The sequence below is a fragment of the Musa acuminata genome, chromosome BXJ3-5 (assembly GCF_036884655.1).
Source record: "Musa acuminata AAA Group cultivar baxijiao chromosome BXJ3-5, Cavendish_Baxijiao_AAA, whole genome shotgun sequence".
Taxonomy (NCBI): domain Eukaryota; kingdom Viridiplantae; phylum Streptophyta; class Magnoliopsida; order Zingiberales; family Musaceae; genus Musa; species Musa acuminata.
Genome location: NC_088353.1, coordinates 27084262 through 27092582, shown reverse-complemented (window position 1 = coordinate 27092582; position 8321 = coordinate 27084262).

Here is an 8321-nt window from a genome sequence, read left to right as displayed (position 1 = left end):
AATATAAAATGAGAGATATATACTTGGTTAAACAAAATTTTAAAAATATTTGAAATTAATCTTAATCCCCATAAAATACACTTGCAAAATGAACTCCTAAAAGTTTCTCGGGTTCATTATGTATTATCATCATGGAATAGATTCTATGATTTTAATTCAAGATGGACGTATATAAAGACTTGGGATTTTTCAACCAAATCGATGATTTCTCCATGAGAAAATTTCTCATTCTTTTTCTCTGTTGCCATAATGTCTCTTCTCTCATTCTCGTGAATATGCATCAAAACTTCTGTTGTCTAATTCATGCACAAAGGAAACGTTATAGTGCATAACATAAATCATTCGAATTAATGATTATTATAAAATAATTTTAATTGATAAAATACCTTGATTCATTAATAAATATTTTATTGGATCTCTTGAGAAAACCAAATTTCTAAAAAGACAATCTCAATAAAATTCCCATCTCTCTCCTTTCCGCTTATATTCAGATGCGTATTATTAATGAAAATAATATAAAATGAGAGATATATACTTAGTTAATCAAAATTTAAAAAATATTTGACATTAATCTTAATCCCCATAAAATACACTTTAAAAATGAACTCGTAAAAGTTTCTCGCGTTCATTATGCATCATCATCATGGAATAAATGCTATGATTTTAATTCAAGATGGACGTATATAAATACTTGGGATTTTTCAACCAAATTGATGACTTTCTCCATAAGAAAATTTCTCATTCTTTTTCTCTGCCATAATGTCTCTTCTCTCATTCTTGTGAATATGCATCACAACTTCAGCTGTCTAATTCATGCACAAAGGAAACATTATAGTGCATAACATAAATCATTCGAATTAATGACTGTTATAAAATAATTTTATTGATAACATACCTTGATTCATTAATAAATATTTTATTGGATCTCCCAAGGAAACCAAATTTCTAAAAAGACAATCTCGATAAAATTCTCATCTCTCTCCTTTCCGCTTATATTTTGATGCGTTTTATTAATGAAAATAATATAAAATGAGAGATATATATTTGGTTAATCAAAATTTTAAAAATATTTGACATTAATCTTAATCCCCATAAAATACACTTTCAAAATGAACTCGTAAAAGTTTCTCAGGTTCATTATGCATCATCATCATGGAATAGATGCTATGATTTTAATTCAAGATGGACGTATATAAAGACTTGGGATTTTTCAACCAAATTGATGACTTTCTCCATAAGAAAATTTCTCATTCTTTTTCTCTGCCATAATGTCTCTTCTCTCATTCTCATGAATATGCATCACAACTTCAGCTTTCTAATTCTTGCACAAAGGAAACATTATAGTGCATAACATAAATCATTCGAATTAATGATTGTTATAAAATAATTTTAATTGATAACATACCTTGATTCATTAATAAATATTTTATTAGATCTCCCGAGGAAACTAAATTTCTAAAAGGACAATCGATAAAATTCTCATCTCTCTCCTTTACGCTTATATTTTGATACGTGTTATTAATGAAGATAATATAAAATGAGTGATATATACTTGGCCAATCACATTTCAAATTTTAAAAAGATTTAACATTCATCTCAATCCCATAAAATGCACTTTCAAAGTGAACTCACGAAAGTTTTTCGGGTTCATTATGCCTTATCATGAAATAGATGCTAACCTATAGAAGGTTAGGATGATCGTTGATATATGACCTTGTAAGTCAGTCATGGAGGTCCAATAGCTTATAGGTAAGGTGACGACCCTCAATCACTCCCTATCTCAAATGAGGGATAGGTGTCTACTCTTATTTTAGATGCTAAAGAACCCAAAGAGGTTTGTATGGATAGAAGAATGCTAGATGGCATTCAACAGTCTTAATGATCATTTGGTCGAGCTATCGCAGCTCAAGTCTCGGAACCCTAGCGAGTTGCCAAGCCTATGCTTGAATACGACTAAGCTTGCCACTAGTTTGGTCATAATTCAAGAAGAGGAGGGAGCCCAGATGTCGATCTACTATATCAACTATGTACTCACTAGGGCTAAGCTATGGTATCCCAGTAATGGTGGTGAGAAAGTTGAGCCAACTTATTTCCAAGCACATATAGTGCAAGTGATTATAAATCAGCTACTTGGATAGATTTGGTCCAACCCACTATGTCAAGCAGGCTATTGAAATGGATGATCGAGCTCGACAAGTTTGGCCTCCTATATTCTCTAAGGATAATGATAAAGGCTCAAGCTCTAGAGGGCTTCATCGCTGAGCTTATTCCACCTACCCAACTGATGAACCTACTCACCTGACCATAATCCTCTTCATCGATGGGTTGACAACCATCGAAGGGGGTGGAACTGGACTTGTTTTCAAAAGCCCTAATGTGTTGGTCTATGAGTAAGTCCTCTACTTTGGGTTTAAGATATCAAAAAATGAAGTAGAGTACAAGGCTCTCTTGTCTAGCCTTTGATTGATAAGGGAGCTCATTGTTTTGAGATTAGCATTCTATAGTGATTACCAACTAGTGGTAAACCAAGTCAAGCTAGACTTTAAGGCTCGAGAAATGGCAATTGTGGAGTACCTCACCAAGGTTCGAAAATGAGCTCCTCATTACTTAAAGCTTGAAATCTTCCATGTGCCTCAAGAGGAGAACACCCGAGCCAATGCGTGTTGGCAAGGTTGACCTCGGCTTGAACAATAAAGGACAGACACATACAAGTTGAGATGTTATAAGTGAGAAGCATCAACATCTTACAAGTCTCCCAAGCCAAAGGTGGGTCATATTGGATGAATAACATTCTGTGATACAAAAGAGATGACACGCTCTAGACCGATCAAACCTCGACAATGTGAATTAAGTACCACTAGGCATGGTACCACATAATAAATGGCCAATTGTATCATAGGTGCTTCAATCAAATGCTTCTTAAATGTCTATCCCCTTGAGAGCCCAAAAGAATCTGGGTCAAGGTGCATGAGGGGGTGTGTGGCGAGCACATTGAAGGTTGGATGCTTGCCTACAAAGTCCTATGATAAGGATACTATTAATCAACACTAACGAGGATGTAATGGCCTATGCTCAAAAGTGTGATAGGTGTCAGAGGTATGTTCAAATCTAGCATTAGTTGGTGGTATATCTCAGCTCAATCGACTACAAATAGCCCTTCGTTCAGTGAGAAATGGACCACCTCAAACCCTTCCCACTAGCCTCAAGGCAACGTTAATTCATAATAGTCAGGGTAAACTACTTTAGTAAATAGGTTAAGGTCGAAGTACTCATCTCTACTATCGAGAGATAAGTCGAAGGGTTCATTTTGAGGAATATCATTACCTGGTTCAGAATCCTGAGAGCCATTGTCACCGACAATGGATATTCAACAATCTCAAGTTCAAGGAATATTATCAATCCTTTGGCATCCAATTGAGATTCAACTCAATAGTCCACCAATAGACCAATAACTTGGCTGATGTGATAAATCAGACCATATTATAGGGGCTCAAGAAACAAGTGATAGGCGTGAAGGGCACTTGGGTCAAGGAGTTGCCTAGGATCCTGTGGGCCTCATAAATGATGATGAAGTTTAGGTTGGGCAAATTGCCATGCAACCTAGCATTCGACACAAAGGCCTTCCTACCCGCTAAGATGAAGTTCTTGACCCCTCGAGTTAAAAGATTTGACAATACCACATCCAAGGAGGGACTTCGTGTAAGACTAGACCTCATTGATAAAGTTTATGTTGATAGTCATTTGAAGATGCTTAACTATAAAAAGGTCATCACACAACTCCATGACAATTACATCCAGCCTTGGTCCTCTAAAAGGTTGAGATAAATAACTCGATGCATTCCTCATGAAAAGTTATCCCCCAGTTAGGAAGGACCTTATCAAGTCATCAAAGTGGTCTGAGATGGGACCTACCATCTTAGAACGATGGAGGGGTTGCTACTACCACTAATGTGACATATATCTAACCTTAGAAAGTTCTAACCCTAGCTCAGGAAGTGTCGACGTGAGTTGCTTGACCAAGGAGACATACCGAGAAGATGTGCCGACAACCAACTTTGAAGAATGTCCAACATGAAGTTCTATAAATCAATTGATTAGTATAGATTTGAAGATGGGGAATGACTCTAGGCTATCATTGAAGGGGATCTCTAATACTCCTCAACCTCTAACTCTGGGTGTCTTGCATTGAATCTACTAGTCATAAATGTCCTGCAAGCTAATCATACAAGTGATGACACATGTGACATGATACACACTCTTTTTACTTATAATTATTTATTAGCATTTTTTCTCACTTTATGTTGCTAGTTGCATATATTGTGATATTCATGGATTTATGCAATAAGAATCAGATCATGATAATGAAACCGGTTCACCTTTAAATATAAACCATAAATGATCTTGGTCATAGGTTACTCGAGAGGGACATCGAGATAACCAGATAGACAGGTACACTATATACCCATTCATATGATAGAGGTGACTAATCTCATAGTTGCTTATGTGGGGACACTAGGGATATCATGTAGATACTCATTGGAGAATGAGTTTACTGATTGATCCACCAACGGAATGTTGGATGGTTGATGATACCTCATTATCAGACAATGATTTTATCGTCTCAATGGTGAATCTAGTCGTTAGATTTGAAACACCAAAGATGTCCTATATGAGTACTCCACTTTTTGATATCAACTTATAGGTCTAGAAGTTCCAAATATAGTACAACCGATCATCGGGAGTGGTAGCCAACCTTATAATGGCTATTGAGTATCAATAGAGGATTATCCACTCTTAATGTCATGAGAGGAATATTCTATATGTTCTTGCTCAGACAATTCCCTAGTTAGGGTTATTCGGATTGAGAAAAAAAGAGTTACCTAGGAAAATTCGATTAAAGCGAGGCTCAAGTAGAAATTGTATGGGCATAATAGTGCCATGCCCGGAATACGGTCATTAGAATATTAGATGAATGAGGGACTATAGATACATAATAACTGAGGATAGACATGTCTAATGGATTGAATTTCCATGTATCGTCTGTGGATTGCGACGTAGTGGCATAGTACATCCATAGTCGATGAGTCGAGTGAATTATTATATAAAAAATAATTCACTAAGCCAAAAGGAGTTCTAACATATATGACTTATGGCTAGCTCTATATTGAGCCTAGAGAGTCATACACATATGGTAGGTGTTACGACAAGTAGAGGTTCGAATATGAGATATCCACTAGAGCCCCTATTTTATTATATATCAGTAAGCCCTTGAATCATTGAATCCTATGGATGAGATCCAATAAGAGCCAATGAGAGATTATTGGATAGAGATTCATTAATCTAAGTGACTTGGGTAGTTGGATGAAGATCCAATACCCAATAGGGCAAGATCTATTTGAGTAAGTTTATAAGAACCTCTATAAATAGGAGGGAATCAAAGGGTCATAAACTAAACTCTTTTGACTACCACCTCCTATACTTCTCTCTCCCTATCCTCTTTAGCCAACAACCCTTATTTGGGGTGTGTGGACAACAAGAAGGGCCAGCCCCTTCTTGATCGTATGGTGCACGTGGAAAAGAGGATTATATAATGATTTGAGGAGTGTCTTCGTAGCCCAAACTGTATGGATCACCGCTAGAGAAGAGGACAGTTGACCTTCTTCATTCTCTCTCATAGATCTATAAGTTTTCAGGGATATACGATCTCCCTAGATAACACATCCCTTAACACATATGGTTTTTTGATTTTGTGGGTTTTTTCATATTTCCACAAAAAACTATTTTTTGTGGAAATATGATATTTTTATTTTCTGTTCTTTCATTATGCATATGATGTTGCCATAGGTTTCCCAATAGAATCAAACTAGGGCAAGAAGATACCCATACTTGAAAAACTCCCTCGAATGTACTAGCACCTCTCGATCACCTTATTCTCCCTCTTTGGTAGCAAGGTTGCCTCGGCCACCACTTGCTCGAACAATTCAATAACCCAAAGCTTATACTCCTAGATTTATCGATCATAGTCCTTGAGTCACTCCTTTAGTTCCTTTATTATTGCTCGGTGTTGGAGCAGCCTATCCTCCATGGTGTGTTACTACCCCAACACCACCTTTAGCTTGGTTGCTTGAGAGGCTTTAGCCTGACGGAGCTTTGCGATACCCGCAAAGCTTTTGCTCGATGTGACACTTTATAGTTTTTCTTGTCAACGAGTGCATGTCTAAATAATATGTTGACGTCCTATGGAAAATATGTCCGAGATGTCTCCTTAGAGTAAAGCATAGAAAATACACCCGAGACATCTTCCTCGATCTAAGTATGGAAAATGTACCTAAGACGCCTACCTTGAGCTAAGCAATAAAAATGTGCTCATGACACCTCCCTCAAGCTAAATATGAAAAATACGCTTAAGATGTCTCCTGTAGGCTAAGCATAGAAAATATGCTTAAGATGTCTCCCTCAAGCTGAGCAAGGAAAATGCGTCTAAGATATCTCTCTCAAGCTAAGTATAGAAAATATGCCTAAGATATCTCTCTCAAGCTAAGAAAAATGCTCATGAGATGTCTTCCTCGAACTAAACATAAAAATGCACCTTGGACTACATATGGAAAATGAGTGAGACTCATCCCTTAATCTAAGTATGGAAAATACACTCAAGATGCCTCCCTCAAGACTAAGCATGAAAAATATTCTCAAGATATCTCCCTCGAGCTAAGAATGAAAAATACACCCAATACGCCTCCCTTGAGCCACTCAAGACTCTTCCCTGAGATAAGCATGAAAAATGTGCTCGAGACACCTCTCTTAGGCTAAGCATGAAAAATGCACTCGAGATATCTCCCTCAGACTAGGCATGTCAAATGTGTCTAGGACACTTCTCTTAGGCTAAATGTAATAATGTGTCTAAAGTTTTCACCTTCGGTTTAGTGAGACACTACACTCGAGGCACCCTCCAAGGATGGGAAACCTAAACCCTAACACATAAAAACAACACCTAAGAGATCCATTCGTCATGCCTCGAGTTGGAGTTGGGTGTGCCTTGACGCCTACAAGAAAACCTCGCAAACATTTTAGGTGATATGAGGGGGTGGGGAGGGAGCTTTTATCTGACCCTTTTTGAGAATATCCTTCGAGCATATATCATATATTAGTATGGGTGTATAATGCAATATCATGTATGTCAAATATAGTGTTATTTTTCCTTAATCTTCTTCTTTCCTTAATAAAATTGAAATTGGTAGCTTTTTGTTTATTCTATGATCGAACTTTCAGTAAACAAGTTGATAATGATTTTCATATTAAGATTTATAGCGATGCATGATTTTTTATTTACGTCTTAGTATGAAGTCAACTAAATGTTATGCCTTATCTAAATAGGCTCATTAGAATGAACCAAAGATCTAAATAGCCCTCACCGCAATGTTTATAAATTTTATATTGCTATCGTGAATTAATGAAGCAATCAATTCAACTACTCGAAGTCACAATGCTGGAAAAGATGGGCCTTCTTTTTTGTGGGAGGATATTTTCTCCTTTGAGTTATTTTATATTTTGAGCTGTAACCTCCTTATATCTTAATAGATTTATTTTGTGAATCTTTATATCTTAATATATTTATTTTGGACAAAAAAAGAAAAAGAATCCACCGATCTATTGAGATCCAATTTCCTACGTGGTTCTTAAAATATTAATGACAATAATCAAAATAATAATAATAATTATTATTATTATTATTAATTAATTAATTAATTAATTTGAATCGAAACCGGACTCTAATAACTAATTATTTTAAACATTAAAAAAATTAAGTAAAATCCATACATTTCCCGTTCCAATCAAATTATTTATTTTTAATTATATGGTATGTTCTAAAAATGCGAGGGTGTCATTGGGACATGATCTGTAACAAAATTTTGGACCCGACAACAATCACAAGGATTGAACCAAGTTACTAGATCTTACTGAGACCACAATGTCACTGTGAAATAAAAAACCAGTTCATTTTCATCAGTAATTTTAAACTAATTCGACAAATCTAAATGCAAGTCAAAATATACCAAACTAATCATATCAAATTATCTCAAATTTGACTTGTTTGTAAAATGAATTCATTAAACGGATGGCAAAGCAGCAAACTGAGTGAAACATAAAAACACAAAAAAAAATTCAGGTCTAATATGATTACGCGAATATTATGACTATGAGAATATTAAGCTACATTCACATTCAAAATTGTCACGTATGGTCCATTCACATTCCAACACACAATTATCATCGTATAAACAAATTTGACTTGTAACTTTAGCCAAAGCACATGATCATTT